This window comes from Cydia strobilella, chromosome 1, assembly GCF_947568885.1.
Source record: "Cydia strobilella chromosome 1, ilCydStro3.1, whole genome shotgun sequence".
Taxonomy (NCBI): Eukaryota; Metazoa; Arthropoda; class Insecta; order Lepidoptera; family Tortricidae; genus Cydia; species Cydia strobilella.
The window spans coordinates 36,014,065-36,035,211 of NC_086041.1; the positions used below are offsets into that span (position 1 = coordinate 36,014,065).

Consider the following 21,147-nt stretch of genomic DNA (forward strand, 5'->3'; position numbering starts at 1 on the left):
TTTGTGTAACTTTCGGCCGCTGACTCGGCTAATGGATATTTTTCGTAAAACAACTTTGAAAACCGCGGTTATTGGGTGTGGAAAGCTTTGACAAGAGCTCTTGATTTATATTTATCCTTGATGTTATAATTACTTTCCATATCTAGATGTGTATCACCATTTAAAAAAAATATATTTCAGAATCGTTCGGCCGCTAACTATTTTTCAGTTGCAATGACTATATTTAGCGAGGAAAGTCGGTTCTGAAAGCTTTTTTGGGAAAGCCTATAACAGCTGTGTATGATGAAGTAAGTTTGAAAGTGTCTTTGTTCCTAGAAGTTGGGTAAAATCGGTGAATTGTGGGGCTTTCGGCCGCTGACTCGGCCAATGGATATTTTTCGTAAAACAACTGTGAAAAGCGCGGGTATTGGGTTTGGAAAGCTTTGACAAAAGCTCTTGATTTATATTTATTTCTTAATGTTATAATTATTTTCCATAATTAGATGTGTATCACAATTTAAAAAAAATATTTTCAGAATCGTTCGGCCGCTAATTATTTTTCAGTTGCAATACCTATATTTAGCAAGGAAAGTCGGTTCTGAAAGCTTTTTTTGGAAAGCCTATAACAGCTGTGTACGATGAAGTAAGTTTGAAAGTTTTTTTTTTTCTAGAAGTTGGGTAAAATCGGTGATTTGTGTAACTTTCGGCCGCTGACTAGGCTAATGGATATTTTTCGTAAAACAACTGTGAAAACCGCGGTTATTGGGTTTGGAAAGCTTTGACAAGAGCTCTTGATTTATATTTATCCTTGATGTTATAATTACTTCCCTTATCTAGATGTATATCACCATTTAAAAAAAAAAAACAGAATCGTTCGGCCGCTAACTATTTTTCAGTTGGAATACCTATATTTAGCGAGGAAAGTCGGTTCTGAAAGCTTTTTTGGGAAAGCCTATAACAGCTGTGTATGATGAAGTAAGTTTGAAAGTGTCTTTGTTTCTAGAAGTTGGGTAAAATCGGTGATATGTGTGGCTTTCGGCCGCTGACTCGGCCAATGGATATTTTTCGTAAAACAACTGTGAAAAGCGCGGTTATTGGGTTTGGAAAGCTTTGACAAAAGCTCTTGATTTATATTTATCCTTGATGTTAAAATTACTTTCCATAATTTGATGTGTATCAAATTTAAAAAAAATATTTTCAGAATCGTTCGGCCGCTAACTATTTTTCAGTTGCAATGACTATATTTAGCGAGGAAAGTCGGTTCTGAAAGCTTTTTTGGGAAAGCCTATAACAGCTGTGTATGATGAAGTAAGTTTGAAAGTGTCTTTGTTCCTAGAAGTTGGGTAAAATCGGTGAATTGTGGGGCTTTCGGCCGCTGACTCGGCCAATGGATATTTTTCGTAAAACAACTGTGAAAAGCGCGGGTATTGGGTTTGGAAAGCTTTGACAAAAGCTCTTGATTTATATTTATTTCTTAATGTTATAATTATTTTCCATAATTAGATGTGTATCACAATTTAAAAAAAATATTTTCAGAATCGTTCGGCCGCTAATTATTTTTCAGTTGCAATACCTATATTTAGCAAGGAAAGTCGGTTCTGAAAGCTTTTTTTGGAAAGCCTATAAAAGCTGTGTACGATGAAGTAAGTTTGAAAGTTTTTTTTTTTCTAGAAGTTGGGTAAAATCGGTGATTTGTGTAACTTTCGGCCGCTGACTAGGCTAATGGATATTTTTCGTAAAACAACTGTGAAAACCGCGGTTATTGGGTTTGGAAAGCTTTGACAAGAGCTCTTGATTTATATTTATCCTTGATGTTATAATTACTTCCCTTATCTAGATGTATATCACCATTTAAAAAAAAAAATCAGAATCGTTCGGCCGCTAACTATTTTTCAGTTGGAATACCTATATTTAGCGAGGAAAGTCGGTTCTGAAAGCTTTTTTGGGAAAGCCTATAACAGCTGTGTATGATGAAGTAAGTTTGAATGTGTCTTTGTTTCTAGAAGTTGGGTAAAATCGGTGATATGTGTGGCTTTCGGCCGCTGACTCGGCCAATGGATATTTTTCGTAAAACAACTGTGAAAAGCGCGGTTATTGGGTTTGGAAAGCTTTGACAAAAGCTCTTGATTTATATTTATCCTTGATGTTAAAATTACTTTCCATAATTTGATGTGTATCAAATTTAAAAAAAATATTTTCAGAATCGTTAGGCCGCTAACTATTTTTCAGTTGCAATACCTATATTTAGCAAGGAAAGTCGGTTCTGAAAGCTTTTTTTGGAAAGCCTATAACAGCTGTGTACGATGAAGTAAGTTTGAAAGTGTCTTTGTTTCTAGAAGTTGGGTAAAATCGGTGATTTGTGTGTCTTTCGGCCGCTGACTCGGCCAATGGATATTTTTCGTAAAACAACTGTGAAAAGCGCGGTTATTGGGTTTGGAAAGCTTTGAAAAGAGCTCTTGATTTATATTTATCCTTAATGTTATAATTATTTTCTATATCTAGATGTGTATCACCATTAAAAAAAAAAATTCAGAATCGTTCGGCCGCTAACTATTTTTCAGTTGCAATATCTATATTTAGCGAGGAAAGTCTGTTCTGAAAGCTTTTTTGGGAAAGCCTATAACAGCTGTGTACAACGAAGTAAGTTTGAAAGTGTCTTTGTTTCTAGAAGTTGGGTAAAATCGGTGATTTGTGTAGCTTTCGGCCGCTGACTCGGCCAATGGATATTTTTCGTAAAACAACTGTGGAAAGCGCGTTTATTGGGTTTGGAAAGCTTTGACAAAAGCTCTTGATTTATATTTATCCTTGATGTTAAAATTACTTTCCATAATTTGATGTGTATCACAATTTAAAAAAATATATTTTCAGGATCGTTCCGCCGCTAACTATTTTTCAGTTGCAATACCTATATTTAGCGAGGAAAGTCGGTTCTGAAAGCTTTTTTGGGAAAGACTATAACAGCTGTGTACGACGTAGTAAGTTTGAAAGTGTCTTTGTTTCTAGAAGTTGGGTAAAATCGGTGATTTGTGTAACTTTCGGCCGCTGACTAGGCTAATGGATATTTTTCGTAAAACAACTGTGAAAACCGCGGTTATTGGGTTTGGAAAGCTTTGACAAGAGCTCTTGATTTATATTTGTCCTTGACGTTATAATTACTTTCCATAATTTGATGTGTATCACAATTTAAAAAAAATATTTTCAGAATCGTTCCGCCGCTAACTATTTTTCAGTTGCAATACCAATATTTAACAAGGAAAGTCGGTTCTGAAAGCTTTTTTTGGAAAGCCTATAACAGCTGTGTACGATGAAGTAAGTTTGAAAGTGTCTTTGTTTCTAGAAGTTGGGTAAAATCGGTGATTTGTGTAGCTTTCGGTCGCTGACTCGGCCAATGGATATTTTTCGTTAAACAACTGTGAAAAGCGCGGTTATTGGGTTTGGAAAGCTTTGACAAAAGCTCTTGATTTATATTTTTCCTTGATGTTATAATTCCTTTCCATAATTAGATGTGTATCACCATTTAAAAAAAATATTTTCAGAATCGTTCGGCCGCTAACTATTTTTCAGTTGCAATACCTATATTTAGCGAGGAAAGTCGGTTCTGAAAGCTTTTTTGGGAAAGCCTATAACAGTTGTGTATGATGAAGTAAGTTTGAAAGTGTCTGTGTTTCTAGAAGTTGGGTAAAATCGGTGATTTGTGTAGCTTTCGGCCACTGACTCGGCCAATGGATATTTTTCGTAAAACAACTGTGGAAAGCGCGTTTATTGGGTTTGGAAAGCTTTGACAAAAGCTCTTGATTTATATTTATCGTTGATGTTATAATTACTTTCCATATCTAGATGTGTATCACCATTAAAAAAAAAATCAGAATCGTTCGGCCGCTAACTATTTTTCAGTTGCAATACCTATATTTAGCGAGGAAAGTCGGTTCTGAAAGCTTTTTTTGGAAAGTCTGTAACAGCTTTGTACGACGAAGTAAGTTTGAAAGTGTCTTTGTGTCTAGAAGTTGGGTAAAATCGGTGATTTGTGTAGCTTTCGGCCGCTGACTCGGCCAATGGATATTTTTCGTTAAACAACTGTGAAAAGCGCGGTTATTGGGTTTGGAAAGCTTTGACAAAAGCTCTTGATTTATATTTTTCCTTGATGTTAAAATTACTTTCCATAATTCGATGTGTATAACAATTTAAAAAAAAATATTTTCAGAATCGTTCGGCCGCTAACTATTTTTCAGTTGCAATACCTATATTTAGCAAGGAAAGTCGGTTCTGAAAGCTTTTTTTGGAAAGCCTATAACAGCTGTGTACGATGAAGTAAGTTTAAAAGTGTCTTTGTTTCTAGAAGTTGGGTAAAATCGGTGATTTGTTTAGCTTTCGGCCGCTGACTCGGCCAATGGATATTTTTCGTAAAACAACTGTGAAAAGCGCGGTTATTGGGTTTGGAAACCTTCGAAAAGAGCTCTTGATTCATATTTATCCTTTAATGTTATAATTACTTTCCATATCTAGATGTGTATCACCATTTAAAAAAATTTTTTTTTCAGAATCGTTCGGCCGCTAACTATTTTCCAGTTGCAATACCTATATTTAGCGAGGAAAGTCGGTTCTGAAAGCTTTTTTGGGAAAGCCTATAACAGCTGTGTATGATGAAGTAAGTTTGAAAGTGTCTTTGTTTTTTGAAGATGGGTAAAATTGGATAAAATTAAAAAAAAAAATTTTCAGAATCGTTCGGCCGCTAACTATTTTTTAGTTGCAATATCTATGTTTAGCGAGGAAAGTCGGTTCTGAAAGCTTTTTTTGGAAAGCCTATAACAGCTGTGTACAACGAAGTAAGTTTGAAAGTGTCTTTGTTTCTAGAAGTTGGGTAAAATCGGTGATTTGTGTGGCTTTCGGCCGCTGACTGGGCCAATGGATATTTTTCGTAAAACAACTGTGAAAAGCGCGGTTATTGGGTTTGGAAAGCTTTGACAAAAGCTCTTGATTTATATTTATCGTTGATGTTATAATTACTTTCCATATCTAGATGTGTATCACCATTTAAAAAAAAAAAATTTCAGAATCGTTCGGCCGCTAACTGAATTTTCATTTGCAATACCTATATTTAGCGAGGAAAGTCGGTTCTGAAAGCTTTTTTGGGAAAGCCTATAACAGCTGTGTATGATGAAGTAAGTTTGAATGTGTCTTTGTTTCTAGAAGTTGGGTAAAATCGGTGATATGTGTGGCTTTCGGCCGCTGACTCGGCCAATGGATATTTTTCGTAAAACAACTGTGAAAAGCGCGGTTATTGGGTTTGGAAAGCTTTGACAAAAGCTCTTGATTTATATTTATCCTTGATGTTAAAATTACTTTCCATAATTTGATGTGTATCAAATTTAAAAAAAATATTTTCAGAATCGTTAGGCCGCTAACTATTTTTCAGTTGCAATACCTATATTTAGCAAGGAAAGTCGGTTCTGAAAGCTTTTTTTGGAAAGCCTATAACAGCTGTGTACGATGAAGTAAGTTTGAAAGTGTCTTTGTTTCTAGAAGTTGGGTAAAATCGGTGATTTGTGTGTCTTTCGGCCGCTGACTCGGCCAATGGATATTTTTCGTAAAACAACTGTGAAAAGCGCGGTTATTGGGTTTGGAAAGCTTTGAAAAGAGCTCTTGATTTATATTTATCCTTAATGTTATAATTATTTTCTATATCTAGATGTGTATCACCATTAAAAAAAAAAATTCAGAATCGTTCGGCCGCTAACTATTTTTCAGTTGCAATATCTATATTTAGCGAGGAAAGTCTGTTCTGAAAGCTTTTTTGGGAAAGCCTATAACAGCTGTGTACAACGAAGTAAGTTTGAAAGTGTCTTTGTTTCTAGAAGTTGGGTAAAATCTGTGATTTATGTAGCTTTCGGCCGCTGACTCGGCCAATGGATATTTTTCGTAAAACAACTGTGAAAAGCGCGGTTATTGGGTTTGGAAAGCTTTGACAAAAGCTCTTGATTTATATTTATCGTTGATGTTATAATTACTTTCCATATCTAGATGTGTATCACCATTTAAAAAAAAAAAATTTCAGAATCGTTCGGCCGCTAACTGAATTTTCATTTGCAATACCTATATTTAGCGAGGAAAGTCGGTTCTGAAAGCTTTTTTGGGAAAGACTATAACAGTTGTGTACGATGTAGTAAGTTTGAAAGTGTCTTTGTTTCTAGAAGTTGGGTAAAATCTGTGATTTATGTAGCTTTCGGCCGCTGACTCGGCCAATGGATATTTTTCGTAAAACAACTGTGGAAAGCGCGTTTATTGGGTTTAGAAAGCTTTGACAAAAGCTCTTGATTTATATTTATCCTTGATGTTAAAATTACTTTCCATAATTTGATGTGTATCACAATTTTAAAAAAAATTCAGAATCGTTCCGCCGCTAACTATTTTTCAGTTGCAATACCTATATTTAGCAAGGAAAGTCGGTTCTGAAAGCTTTTTTTGGAAAGCCTATAACAGCTGTGTACGATTAAGTAAGTTTGAAAGTGTCTTTGTTTCTAGAAGTTGGGTAAAATCGGTGATTTGTGTAACTTTCGGCCGCTGACTAGGCTAATGGATATTTTTCGTAAAACAACTGTGAAAACCGCGGTTATTGGGTTTGGAAAGCTTTGACAAGAGCTCTTGATTTATATTTGTCCTTGATGTTATAATTACTTTCCATAATTTGATGTGTATCACAATTTAAAAAAAATATTTTCAGAATCGTTCCGCCGCTAACTATTTTTCAGTTGCAATACCTATATTTAACAAGGAAAGTCGGTTCTGAAAGCTTTTTTTGGAAAGCCTATAACAGCTGTGTACGATGAAGTAAGTTTGAAAGTGTCTTTGTTTCTAGAAGTTGGGTAAAATCGGTGATTTGTGTGGCTTTCGGCCGCTGACTCGGCCAATGGATATTTTTCGTAAAACAACTGTGAAAAGCGCGGTTATTGGGTTTGGAAAGCTTTGACAAAAGCTCTTGATTTATATTTATCCTTGATGTTAAAATTACTTTCCATAATTTGATGTGTATCACAATTTAAAAAAAATATTTTTAGAATCGTTCCGCCGCTAACTATTTTTCAGTTGCAATACCTATATTTAGCAAGGAAAGTCGGTTCTGAAAGCTTTTTTTGGAAAGCCTATAACAGCTGTGTACGATGAAGTAAGTTTGAAAGTGTCTTTGTTTCTAGAAGTTGGGTAAAATCGGTGATTTGTGTAGCTTTCGGCCGCTGACTCGGCCAATGGATATTTTTCGTTATACAACTGTGAAAAGCGCGGTTATTGGGTTTGGAAAGCTTTGACAAAAGCTCTTGATTTATATTTTTCCTTGATGTTATAATTCCTTTCCATAATTAGATGTGTATCACCATTTAAAAATAATATTTTCAGAATCGTTCGGCCGCTAACTATTTTTCAGTTCCAATACCTATATTTAGCGAGGAAAGTCGGTTCTTAAAGCTTTTTTGGGAAAGCCTATAACAGCTGTGTATGATAAAGTAAGTTTGAAAGTGTCTTTGTTTCTAGAAGTTGGGTAAAATCGGTGATTTGTGTAGCTTATGGCCACTGACTCGGCCAATGGATATTTTTCGTAAAACAACTGTGGAAAGCACGTTTATTGGGTTTGGAAAGCTTTGACAAAAGCTCTTGATTTATATTTTTCCTTGATGTTAAAATTACTTTCCATAATTCGATGTGTATCACAATTTAAAAAAAATATTTTCAGAATCGTTCGGCCGCTAACTATTTTTCAGTTGCAATACCTATATTTAGCAAGGAAAGTCGGTTCTGAAAGCTTTTTTTGGAAAGCCTATAACAGCTGTGTACGATGAAGTAAGTTTAAAAGTGTCTTTGTTTCTAGAAGTTAGGTAATATCGGTGATTTGTGTAACTTTCGGCCGCTGACTCGGCCAATGGATATTTTTCGTAAAACAACTGTGAAAAGCGCGGTTATTGGGTTTGGAAAGCTTTGACAAGAGCTCTTGATTTATATTTATCGTTGATGATATAATTACTTTCCATATCTAGATGTGTATCACCATTTAAAAAAAAAATTCAGAATCGTTCGGCCGCTATTTTTCAGTTGCAATACCTATATTTAGCGAGGAAAGTCGGTTCTGAAAGCTTTTTTGGGAAAGACTATAACAGCTGTGTACGATGTAGTAAGTTTGAAAGTGTCTTTGTTTCTAGAAGTTGGATAAAATCTGTGATTTGTGTAGCTTTCGGCCGCTGACTCGGCCAATGGATATTTTTCGTAAAACAACTGTGGAAAGCGCGTTTATTGGGTTTAGAAAGCTTTGACAAAAGCTCTTGATTTATATTTATCCTTGATGTTAAAATTACTTTCCATAATTTGATGTGTATCATAATTACAAAAAAAAAATCAGAATCGTTCCGCCGCTAACTATTTTTCAGTTGCAATACCTATATTTAGCAAGGAAAGTCGGTTCTGAAAGCTTTTTTTGGAAAGCCTATAACAGCTGTGTACGATGAAGTAAGTTTGAAAGTGTCTTTGTTTCTAGAAGTTGGGTAAAATCGGTGTGATTTGTGTAACTTTCGGCCGCTGACTAGGCTAATGGATATGTTTCGTAAAACAACTGTGAAAACCGCAGTTATTGGGTTTGGAAAGCTTTGACAAGAGCTCTTGATTTATATTTATCCTTGATGTTATAATTACTTTCCATATCTAGATGTGTATCACCATTAAAAAAAAAATATTTCAGAATCATTCGGCCGCTAACTATTTTTCGGTTGCAATACCTATATTTAGCGAGGAAAGTCGGTTCTGAAAGCTTCTTTGGGAAAGCCCATAACAGCTGTGTATGATGAAGTAAGTTTGAAAGTGTCTTTGTTTCTAGAAGTTGGGTAAAATCGGTGATTTGTGTGGCTTTCGGCCGCTGACTCGGCCAATGGATATTTTTCGTAAAACAACTGTGAAAAGCGCGGTTATTGGGTTTGGAAAGCTTTGACAAATGCTCTTGATTTATATTTATCGTTGATGTTATAATTACTTTCCATATCTAGATGTGTATCACCATTAAAAAAAAAAATTTCAGAATCATTCGGCCGCTAACTATTTTTCAGTTGCAATACCAATATTTAACAAGGAAAGTCGGTTCTGAAAGCTTTTTTTGGAAAGCCTATAACAGCTGTGTACGATGAAGTAAGTTTGAAAGTGTCTTTGTTTCTAGAAGTTGGGTAAAATCGGTGATTTGTGTAGCTTTCGGTCGCTGACTCGGCCAATGGATATTTTTCGTTAAACAACTGTGAAAAGCGCGGTTATTGGGTTTGGAAAGCTTTGACAAAAGCTCTTGATTTATATTTTTCCTTGATGTTATAATTCCTTTCCATAATTAGATGTGTATCACCATTTAAAAAAAATATTTTCAGAATCGTTCGGCCGCTAACTATTTTTCAGTTGCAATACCTATATTTAGCGAGGAAAGTCGGTTCTGAAAGCTTTTTTGGGAAAGCCTATAACAGTTGTGTATGATGAAGTAAGTTTGAAAGTGTCTGTGTTTCTAGAAGTTGGGTAAAATCGGTGATTTGTGTAGCTTTCGGCCACTGACTCGGCCAATGGATATTTTTCGTAAAACAACTGTGGAAAGCGCGTTTATTGGGTTTGGAAAGCTTTGACAAAAGCTCTTGATTTATATTTATCGTTGATGTTATAATTACTTTCCATATCTAGATGTGTATCACCATTAAAAAAAAAAATCAGAATCGTTCGGCCGCTAACTATTTTTCAGTTGCAATACCTATATTTAGCGAGGAAAGTCGGTTCTGAAAGCTTTTTTTGGAAAGTCTGTAACAGCTTTGTACGACGAAGTAAGTTTGAAAGTGTCTTTGTGTCTAGAAGTTGGGTAAAATCGGTGATTTGTGTAGCTTTCGGCCGCTGACTCGGCCAATGGATATTTTTCGTTAAACAACTGTGAAAAGCGCGGTTATTGGGTTTGGAAAGCTTTGACAAAAGCTCTTGATTTATATTTTTCCTTGATGTTAAAATTACTTTCCATAATTCGATGTGTATAACAATTTAAAAAAAAATATTTTCAGAATCGTTCGGCCGCTAACTATTTTTCAGTTGCAATACCTATATTTAGCAAGGAAAGTCGGTTCTGAAAGCTTTTTTTGGAAAGCCTATAACAGCTGTGTACGATGAAGTAAGTTTAAAAGTGTCTTTGTTTCTAGAAGTTGGGTAAAATCGGTGATTTGTTTAGCTTTCGGCCGCTGACTCGGCCAATGGATATTTTTCGTAAAACAACTGTGAAAAGCGCGGTTATTGGGTTTGGAAACCTTCGAAAAGAGCTCTTGATTCATATTTATCCTTTAATGTTATAATTACTTTCCATATCTAGATGTGTATCACCATTTAAAAAAAATTTTTTTTCAGAATCGTTCGGCCGCTAACTATTTTCCAGTTGCAATACCTATATTTAGCGAGGAAAGTCGGTTCTGAAAGCTTTTTTGGGAAAGCCTATAACAGCTGTGTATGATGAATTAAGTTTGAAAGTGTCTTTGTTTTTTGAAGATGGGTAAAATTGGATAAAATTAAAAAAAAAATTTTTCAGAATCGTTCGGCCGCTAACTATTTTTTAGTTGCAATATCTATGTTTAGCGAGGAAAGTCGGTTCTGAAAGCTTTTTTTGGAAAGCCTATAACAGCTGTGTACAACGAAGTAAGTTTGAAAGTGTCTTTGTTTCTAGAAGTTGGGTAAAATCGGTGATTTGTGTGGCTTTCGGCCGCTGACTGGGCCAATGGATATTTTTCGTAAAACAACTGTGAAAAGCGCGGTTATTGGGTTTGGAAAGCTTTGACAAAAGCTCTTGATTTATATTTATCGTTGATGTTATAATTACTTTCCATATCTAGATGTGTATCACCATTTAAAAAAAAAAATTTCAGAATCGTTCGGCCGCTAACTGAATTTTCATTTGCAATACCTATATTTAGCGAGGAAAGTCGGTTCTGAAAGCTTTTTTGGGAAAGACTATAACAGTTGTGTACGATGTAGTAAGTTTGAAAGTGTCTTTGTTTCTAGAAGTTGGGTAAAATCTGTGATTTATGTAGCTTTCGGCCGCTGACTCGGCCAATGGATATTTTTCGTAAAACAACTGTGAAAAGCGCGGTTATTGGGTTTGGAAAGCTTTGACAAAAGCTCTTGATTTATATTTATCGTTGATGTTATAATTACTTTCCATATCTAGATGTGTATCACCATTTAAAAAAAAAAAATTTCAGAATCGTTCGGCCGCTAACTGAATTTTCATTTGCAATACCTATATTTAGCGAGGAAAGTCGGTTCTGAAAGCTTTTTTGGGAAAGACTATAACAGTTGTGTACGATGTAGTAAGTTTGAAAGTGTCTTTGTTTCTAGAAGTTGGGTAAAATCTGTGATTTATGTAGCTTTCGGCCGCTGACTCGGCCAATGGATATTTTTCGTAAAACAACTGTGGAAAGCGCGTTTATTGGGTTTAGAAAGCTTTGACAAAAGCTCTTGATTTATATTTATCCTTGATGTTAAAATTACTTTCCATAATTTGATGTGTATCACAATTTTAAAAAAAATTCAGAATCGTTCCGCCGCTAACTATTTTTCAGTTGCAATACCTATATTTAGCAAGGAAAGTCGGTTCTGAAAGCTTTTTTTGGAAAGCCTATAACAGCTGTGTACGATTAAGTAAGTTTGAAAGTGTCTTTGTTTCTAGAAGTTGGGTAAAATCGGTGATTTGTGTAACTTTCGGCCGCTGACTAGGCTAATGGATATTTTTCGTAAAACAACTGTGAAAACCGCGGTTATTGGGTTTGGAAAGCTTTGACAAGAGCTCTTGATTTATATTTGTCCTTGATGTTATAATTACTTTCCATAATTTGATGTGTATCACAATTTAAAAAAAATATTTTCAGAATCGTTCCGCCGCTAACTATTTTTCAGTTGCAATACCTATATTTAACAAGGAAAGTCGGTTCTGAAAGCTTTTTTTGGAAAGCCTATAACAGCTGTGTACGATGAAGTAAGTTTGAAAGTGTCTTTGTTTCTAGAAGTTGGGTAAAATCGGTGATTTGTGTGGCTTTCGGCCGCTGACTCGGCCAATGGATATTTTTCGTAAAACAACTGTGAAAAGCGCGGTTATTGGGTTTGGAAAGCTTTGACAAAAGCTCTTGATTTATATTTATCCTTGATGTTAAAATTACTTTCCATAATTTGATGTGTATCACAATTTAAAAAAAATATTTTTAGAATCGTTCCGCCGCTAACTATTTTTCAGTTGCAATACCTATATTTAGCAAGGAAAGTCGGTTCTGAAAGCTTTTTTTGGAAAGCCTATAACAGCTGTGTACGATGAAGTAAGTTTGAAAGTGTCTTTGTTTCTAGAAGTTGGGTAAAATCGGTGATTTGTGTAGCTTTCGGCCGCTGACTCGGCCAATGGATATTTTTCGTTATACAACTGTGAAAAGCGCGGTTATTGGGTTTGGAAAGCTTTGACAAAAGCTCTTGATTTATATTTTTCCTTGATGTTATAATTCCTTTCCATAATTAGATGTGTATCACCATTTAAAAATAATATTTTCAGAATCGTTCGGCCGCTAACTATTTTTCAGTTCCAATACCTATATTTAGCGAGGAAAGTCGGTTCTTAAAGCTTTTTTGGGAAAGCCTATAACAGCTGTGTATGATAAAGTAAGTTTGAAAGTGTCTTTGTTTCTAGAAGTTGGGTAAAATCGGTGATTTGTGTAGCTTATGGCCACTGACTCGGCCAATGGATATTTTTCGTAAAACAACTGTGGAAAGCACGTTTATTGGGTTTGGAAAGCTTTGACAAAAGCTCTTGATTTATATTTTTCCTTGATGTTAAAATTACTTTCCATAATTCGATGTGTATCACAATTTAAAAAAAATATTTTCAGAATCGTTCGGCCGCTAACTATTTTTCAGTTGCAATACCTATATTTAGCAAGGAAAGTCGGTTCTGAAAGCTTTTTTTGGAAAGCCTATAACAGCTGTGTACGATGAAGTAAGTTTAAAAGTGTCTTTGTTTCTAGAAGTTAGGTAATATCGGTGATTTGTGTAACTTTCGGCCGCTGACTCGGCCAATGGATATTTTTCGTAAAACAACTGTGAAAAGCGCGGTTATTGGGTTTGGAAAGCTTTGACAAGAGCTCTTGATTTATATTTATCGTTGATGATATAATTACTTTCCATATCTAGATGTGTATCACCATTTAAAAAAAAAATTCAGAATCGTTCGGCCGCTATTTTTCAGTTGCAATACCTATATTTAGCGAGGAAAGTCGGTTCTGAAAGCTTTTTTGGGAAAGCCTATAACAGCTGTGTACGATGAAGTAAGTTTAAAAGTGTCTTTGTTTCTAGAAGTTAGGTAATATCGGTGATTTGTGTAACTTTCGGCCGCTGACTCGGCCAATGGATATTTTTCGTAAAACAACTGTGAAAAGCGCGGTTATTGGGTTTGGAAAGCTTTGACAAGAGCTCTTGATTTATATTTATCGTTGATGATATAATTACTTTCCATATCTAGATGTGTATCACCATTTAAAAAAAAAATTCAGAATCGTTCGGCCGCTATTTTTCAGTTGCAATACCTATATTTAGCGAGGAAAGTCGGTTCTGAAAGCTTTTTTGGGAAAGACTATAACAGCTGTGTACGATGTAGTAAGTTTGAAAGTGTCTTTGTTTCTAGAAGTTGGATAAAATCTGTGATTTGTGTAGCTTTCGGCCGCTGACTCGGCCAATGGATATTTTTCGTAAAACAACTGTGGAAAGCGCGTTTATTGGGTTTAGAAAGCTTTGACAAAAGCTCTTGATTTATATTTATCCTTGATGTTAAAATTACTTTCCATAATTTGATGTGTATCATAATTACAAAAAAAAAATCAGAATCGTTCCGCCGCTAACTATTTTTCAGTTGCAATACCTATATTTAGCAAGGAAAGTCGGTTCTGAAAGCTTTTTTTGGAAAGCCTATAACAGCTGTGTACGATGAAGTAAGTTTGAAAGTGTCTTTGTTTCTAGAAGTTGGGTAAAATCGGTGTGATTTGTGTAACTTTCGGCCGCTGACTAGGCTAATGGATATGTTTCGTAAAACAACTGTGAAAACCGCAGTTATTGGGTTTGGAAAGCTTTGACAAGAGCTCTTGATTTATATTTATCCTTGATGTTATAATTACTTTCCATATCTAGATGTGTATCACCATTAAAAAAAAAATATTTCAGAATCATTCGGCCGCTAACTATTTTTCGGTTGCAATACCTATATTTAGCGAGGAAAGTCGGTTCTGAAAGCTTCTTTGGGAAAGCCCATAACAGCTGTGTATGATGAAGTAAGTTTGAAAGTGTCTTTGTTTCTAGAAGTTGGGTAAAATCGGTGATTTGTGTGGCTTTCGGCCGCTGACTCGGCCAATGGATATTTTTCGTAAAACAACTGTGAAAAGCGCGGTTATTGGGTTTGGAAAGCTTTGACAAATGCTCTTGATTTATATTTATCGTTGATGTTATAATTACTTTCCATATCTAGATGTGTATCACCATTAAAAAAAAAAATTTCAGAATCATTCGGCCGCTAACTATTTTTCAGTTGCAATACCTATAATTAGCGAGGAAAGTCGGTTCTGAAAGCTTCTTTGGGAAAGCCTATAACAGCTGTGTATGATGAAGTAAGTTTGAAAGTGTCTTTGTTTCTAGAAGTTGGGTAAAATCGGTGATTTGTGTGGCTTTCGGCCGCTGACTGGGCCAATGGATATTTTTCGTAAAACAACTGTGAAAAGCGCGGTTATTGGGTTTGGAAAGCTTTGACAAAAGCTCTTGATTTATATTTATCGTTGATGTTATAATTACTTTCCATATCTAGATGTGTATCACCATTTAAAAAAAAAATTTTTCAGAATCGTTCGGCCGCTAACTATTTTTCAGTTGCAATACCTATATTTAGCGAGGAAAGTCGGTTCTGAAAGCTTTTTTGGGAAAGACTATAACAGCTGTGTACGATGTAGTAAGTTTGAAAGTGTCTTTGTTTCTAGAAGTTGGGTAAAATCTGTGATTTATGTAGCTTTCGGCCGCTGACTCGGCCAATGGATATTTTTCGTAAAACAACTGTGGAAAGCGCGTTTATTGGGTTTAGAAAGCTTTGACAAAAGCTCTTGATTTATATTTATCCTTGATGTTAAAATTACTTTCCATAATTTGATGTGTATCACAATTTAAAAAAAAAATTCAGAATCGTTCCGCCGCTAACTATTTTTCAGTTGCAATACCTATATTTAGCAAGGAAAGTCGGTTCTGAAAGCTTTTTTTGGAAAGCCTATAACAGCTGTGTACGATGAAGTAAGTTTGAAAGTGTCTTTGTTTCTAGAAGTTGGGTAAAATCGGTGATTTGTGTAACTTTCGGCCGCTGACTAGGCTAATGGATATGTTTCGTAAAACAATTGTGAAAACCGCAGTTATTGGGTTTGGAAAGCTTTGACAAGAGCTCTTGATTTATATTTATCCTTGATGTTATAATTACTTTCCATATCTAGATGTGTATCACCATTTAAAAAAAAATATTTCAGAATCATTCGGCCGCTAACTATTTTTCAGTTGCAATACCTATATTTAGCGAGGAAAGTCGGTTCTGAAAGCTTCTTTGGGAAAGCCTATAACAGCTGTGTATGATGAAGTAAGTTTGAAAGTGTCTTTGTTTCTAGAAGTTGGGTAAAATCGGTGATTTGTGTGGCTTTCGGCCGCTGACTCGGCCAATGGATATTTTTCGTAAAACAACTGTGAAAAGCGCGGTTATTGGGTTTGGAAAGCTTTGACAAAAGCTCTTGATTTATATTTATCCTTGATGTTAAAATTACTTTCCATAATTTGAAGTGTATCACAATTAAAAAAAAATATTTTCAGAATCGTTCCGCCGCTAACTATTTTTCAGTTGCAATACCTATATTTAGCAAGAAAAGTCGGTTCTGAAAGCTTCTTTGGGAAAGCCTATAACAGCTGTGTATGATGAAGTAAGTTTGAAAGTGTCTTTGTTTCTAGAAGTTGGGTAAAATCGGTGATTTGTGTAGCTTTCGGCCGCTGACTCGGCCAATGGATATTTTTCGTAAAACAACTGTGGAAAGCGCGTTTATTGGGTTTGGAAAGCTTTGACAAAAGCTCTTGATTTATATTTATCCTTGATGTTAAAATTACTTTCCATAATTTGATGTGTATCACAATTAAAAAAAAAATATTTTCAGGATCGTTCCGCCGCTAACTATTTTTCAGTTGCAATACCTATATTTAGCGAGGAAAGTCGGTTCTGAAAGCTTTTTTGGGAAAGACTATAACAGCTGTGTACGACGTAGTAAGTTTGAAAGTGTCTTTGTTTCTAGAAGTTGGGTAAAATCGGTGATTTGTGTAACTTTCGGCCGCTGACTAGGCTAATGGATATTTTTCGTAAAACAACTGTGAAAACCGCGGTTATTGGGTTTGGAAAGCTTTGACAAGAGCTCTTGATTTATATTTGTCCTTGACGTTATAATTACTTTCCATAATTTGATGTGTATCACAATTTAAAAAAAATATTTTCAGAATCGTTCCGCCGCTAACTATTTTTCAGTTGCAATACCTATATTTAGCAAGGAAAGTCGGTTCTGAAAGCTTTTTTTGGAAAGCCTATAACAGCTGTGTACGATGAAGTAAGTTTAAAAGTGTCTTTGTTTCTAGAAGTTGGGTAAAATCGGTGATTTGTGTAGCTTTCGGCCGCTGACTCGGCCAATGGATATTTTTCGTAAAACAACTGTGAAAAGCGCGGTTATTGGGTTTGGAAACCTTCGACAAGAGCTCTTGATTTATATTTATCCTTTAATGTTATAATTACTTTCCATATCTAGATGTGTATCACCATTTAAAAAAATTTTTTTTTCAGAATCGTTCGGCCGCTAACTATTTTTCAGTTGCAATACCTATATTTAGCGAGGAAAGTCGGTTCTGAAAGCTTTTTTGGGAAAGCCTATAACAGCTGTGTATGATGAAGTAAGTTTGAAAGTGTCTTTGTTTTTAGAAGATGGGTAAAATTGGATAAAATTAAAAAAAAAATTTTTCAGAATCGTTCGGCCGCTAACTATTTTTCAGTTGCAATATCTATGTTTAGCGAGGAAAGTCGGTTCTGAAAGCTTTTTTTGGAAAGCCTATAACAGCTGTGTACGATGAAGTAAGTTTAAAAGTGTCTTTGTTTCTAGAAGTTGGGTAAAATCGGTGATTTGTGTAGCTTTCGGTCGCTGACTCGGCCAATGGATATTTTTCGTTAAACAACTGTGAAAAGCGCGGTTATTGGGTTTGGAAAGCTTTGACAAAAGCTCTTGATTTATATTTTTCCTTGATGTTATAATTCCTTTCCATAATTAGATGTGTATCACCATTTAAAAAAAATATTTTCAGAATCGTTCGGCCGCTAACTATTTTTCAGTTGCAATACCTATATTTAGCGAGGAAAGTCGGTTCTGAAAGCTTTTTTGGGAAAGCCTATAACAGTTGTGTATGATGAAGTAAGTTTGAAAGTGTCTTTGTTTCTAGAAGTTGGGTAAAATCGGTGATTTGTGTAGCTTTCGGCCACTGACTCGGCCAATGGATATTTTTCGTAAAACAACTGTGGAAAGCGCGTTTATTGGGTTTGGAAAGCTTTGACAAAAGCTCTTGATTTATATTTATCGTTGATGTTATAATTACTTTCCATATCTAGATGTGTATCACCATTAAAAAAAAAAATTCAGAATCGTTTGGCCGCTAACTATTTTTCAGTTGCAATACCTATATTTAGCGAGGAAAGTCGGTTCTGAAAGCTTTTTTTGGAAAGTCTGTAACAGCTTTGTACGACGAAGTAAGTTTGAAAGTGTCTTTGTATCTAGAAGTTGGGTAAAATCGGTGATTTGTGTAGCTTTCGGCCGCTGACTCGGCCAATGGATATTTTTCGTTAAACAACTGTGAAAAGCGCGGTTATTGGGTTTGGAAAGCTTTGACAAAAGCTCTTGATTTATATTTTTCCTTGATGTTAAAATTACTTTCCATAATTCGATGTGTATAACAATTTAAAAAAAAATATTTTCAGAATCGTTCGGCCGCTAACTATTTTTCAGTTGCAATACCTATATTTAGCAAGGAAAGTCGGTTCTGAAAGCTTTTTTTGGAAAGCCTATAACAGCTGTGTACGATGAAGTAAGTTTAAAAGTGTCTTTGTTTCTAGAAGTTGGGTAAAATCGGTGATTTGTGTAGCTTTCGGCCGCTGACTCGGCCAATGGATATTTTTCGTAAAACAACTGTGAAAAGCGCGGTTATTGGGTTTGGAAACCTTCGACAAAAGCTCTTGATTTATATTTTTCCTTGATGTTAAAATTACTTTCCATATCTAGATGTGTATCACCATTTAAAAAAATTTTTTTTTCAGAATCGTTCGGCCGCTAACTATTTTTCAGTTGCAATACCTATATTTAGCGAGGAAAGTCGGTTCTGAAAGCTTTTTTGGGAAAGCCTATAACAGCTGTGTATGATGAAGTAAGTTTGAAAGTGTCTTTGTTTTTAGAAGATGGGTAAAATTGGATAAAATTAAAAAAAAAATTTTTCAGAATCGTTCGGCCGCTAACTATTTTTCAGTTGCAATATCTATGTTTAGCGAGGAAAGTCGGTTCTGAAAGCTTTTTTGGGAAAGCCTATAACAGCTGTGTACAACGAAGTAAGTTTGAAAGTGTCTTTGTTTCTAGAAGTTGGGTAAAATCGGTGATTTGTGTAGCTTTCGGTCGCTGACTCGGCCAATGGATATTTTTCGTTAAACAACTGTGAAAAGCGCGGTTATTGGGTTTGGAAAGCTTTGACAAAAGCTCTTGATTTATATTTTTCCTTGATGTTATAATTCCTTTCCATAATTAGATGTGTATCACCATTTAAAAAAAATATTTTCAGAATCGTTCGGCCGCTAACTATTTTTCAGTTGCAATACCTATATTTAGCGAGGAAAGTCGGTTCTGAAAGCTTTTTTGGGAAAGCCTATAACAGTTGTGTATGATGAAGTAAGTTTGAAAGTGTCTTTGTTTCTAGAAGTTGGGTAAAATCGGTGATTTGTGTAGCTTTCGTCCACTGACTCGGCCAATGGATATTTTTCGTAAAACAACTGTGGAAAGCGCGTTTATTGGGTTTGGAAAGCTTTGACAAAAGCTCTTGATTTATATTTATCGTTGATGTTATAATTACTTTCCATATCTAGATGTGTATCACCATTAAAAAAAAAAATTCAGAATCGTTCGGCCGCTAACTATTTTTCAGTTGCAATACCTATATTTAGCGAGGAAAGTCGGTTCTGAAAGCTTTTTTTGGAAAGTCTGTAACAGCTTTGTACGACGAAGTAAGTTTGAAAGTGTCTTTGTGTCTAGAAGTTGGGTAAAATCGGTGATTTGTGTAGCTTTCGGCCGCTGACTCGGCCAATGGATATTTTTCGTTAAACAACTGTGAAAAGCGCGGTTATTGGGTTTGGAAAGCTTTGACAAAAGCTCTTGATTTATATTTTTCCTTGATGTTAAAATTACTTTCCATAATTCGATGTGTATAACAATTTCAAAAAAAATATTTTCAGAATCGTTCGGCCGCTAACTATTTTTCAGTTGCAATACCTATATTTAGCAAGGAAAGTCGGTTCTGAAAGCTTTTTTTGGAAAGCCTATAACAGCTGTGTACGATGAAGTAAGTTTAAAAGTGTCTTTGTTTCTAGAAGTTGGGTAAAATCGGTGATTTGTGTAGCTTTCGGCCGCTGACTAGGCCAGTGGATATTTTTCGTTAAACAACTGTGAAAAGCGCGGTTATTGGGTTTGGAAAGCTTTGACAAAAGCTCTTGATTTACAGTTTACATTGATGTTATAATTAATTTTCATATCTAGAAATTATCATCATTTAAAAAAATATTTTCAGAATCATTCCGCCGCTAACGATTTTTCTTTTGCAATATCTATATTTAGCGAGGAAAGTCGGTTCGGAAAGCTTTTTTCGAAATCTTATGACTGCTATGTACGTTGAAGTAAGTATGAAAGTGTCTTTATTTCTAGAAGTTGGGTAAAATTGGTGATTTGTGAAGCTTTCGGCCGCTGACTCGGCCAATGGATAGTTTTCTTGAAACAACTCTGAAAAGCGCGGTTAATTGGTTTTAAAAGCTTTGATAAAAGCTTTTTCTTTCTGTAAATAATATATTTGAAGCGTTTTTGTATCTAAAAATGCATTTATAGTAGGTTTGTATAGTACATTATGTTGGGATCTGTTCAAGTCATTTTTGATACCTAGTTGGTTAAATGTATCCTGATATGTTATTAATAGGGTGACGCCTCACCTTTTCCTTCATTTTTGACCATTAAATATCCGACTTAAGCTCTTTTTTATAGAAATGCACAAGTAAAAAAAATTGACTTCTTAATTTGGTCGGGTTATCGTTGGCCGATAACTTTGGCCGCTAACTTCACACCGGTTAAAAAAAAAAGGAAACAGTAAACTTAAAGTAACAGTTAATGGCTAAATAACAACCTAACCTAACAACCTAATGAAGGTATGTATATACACATACTATTTTTTTATGTTAATATTTAATAATTTTCGGAACCTGGGCAATGAGTCAGAATGAACGTCACAGCAGTGGCCGTGCTTGTTTAACAATCTACACAGTCGTGGAATGGGTGAATTGGCGCCTAGGACGGTTTTCCTAAATACCGGAGACAGAAGGTCTATTTTTTTTCTAGGATATCTATATGGCACTCTAAATCTTATTTTGCGCAAAAGTTGTGGACAATCTATGTAGTTATTTAAAAGTTTGTATAGAAATTGGAGATCTAGTAGATCTCTTCTTTTATCAAGAGTATTGATTTGGAAGTGTCGTAGTCTCTCTGAGTAAGATATGTATTTGCTAGCTAGTTGTGTGTGGCTAGATATATGCCAAAGAAATCTCTTCTAAATTATTATTATTATTCATTTATTTCATAAGACACGGTACATAGGTGTTACATTGAAATAGTACTGTCAAACTGCAAAACAGTTTGGTGGCAGTTAGTTGAGCTCTTAAATAAATAAATATTTTATTTTATTTTATTTAAACCTTCAAGAAAAAACTCGCATCTTATGGCTCCTCTACACGATGACCCAACGCTGGACCAGCGAGATGACCTTGCG

At 35.0% G+C, this 21,147-nt stretch overlaps 1 protein-coding gene across 2 annotated transcripts in view; it reads right to left on the minus strand.

The window, feature by feature from the left end:
• Positions 1–21,147, minus strand: part of LOC134745320 (uncharacterized) — a 621,323-nt gene that overhangs the window by 322,611 nt on the left and 277,565 nt on the right. The window lies entirely within an intron of this gene.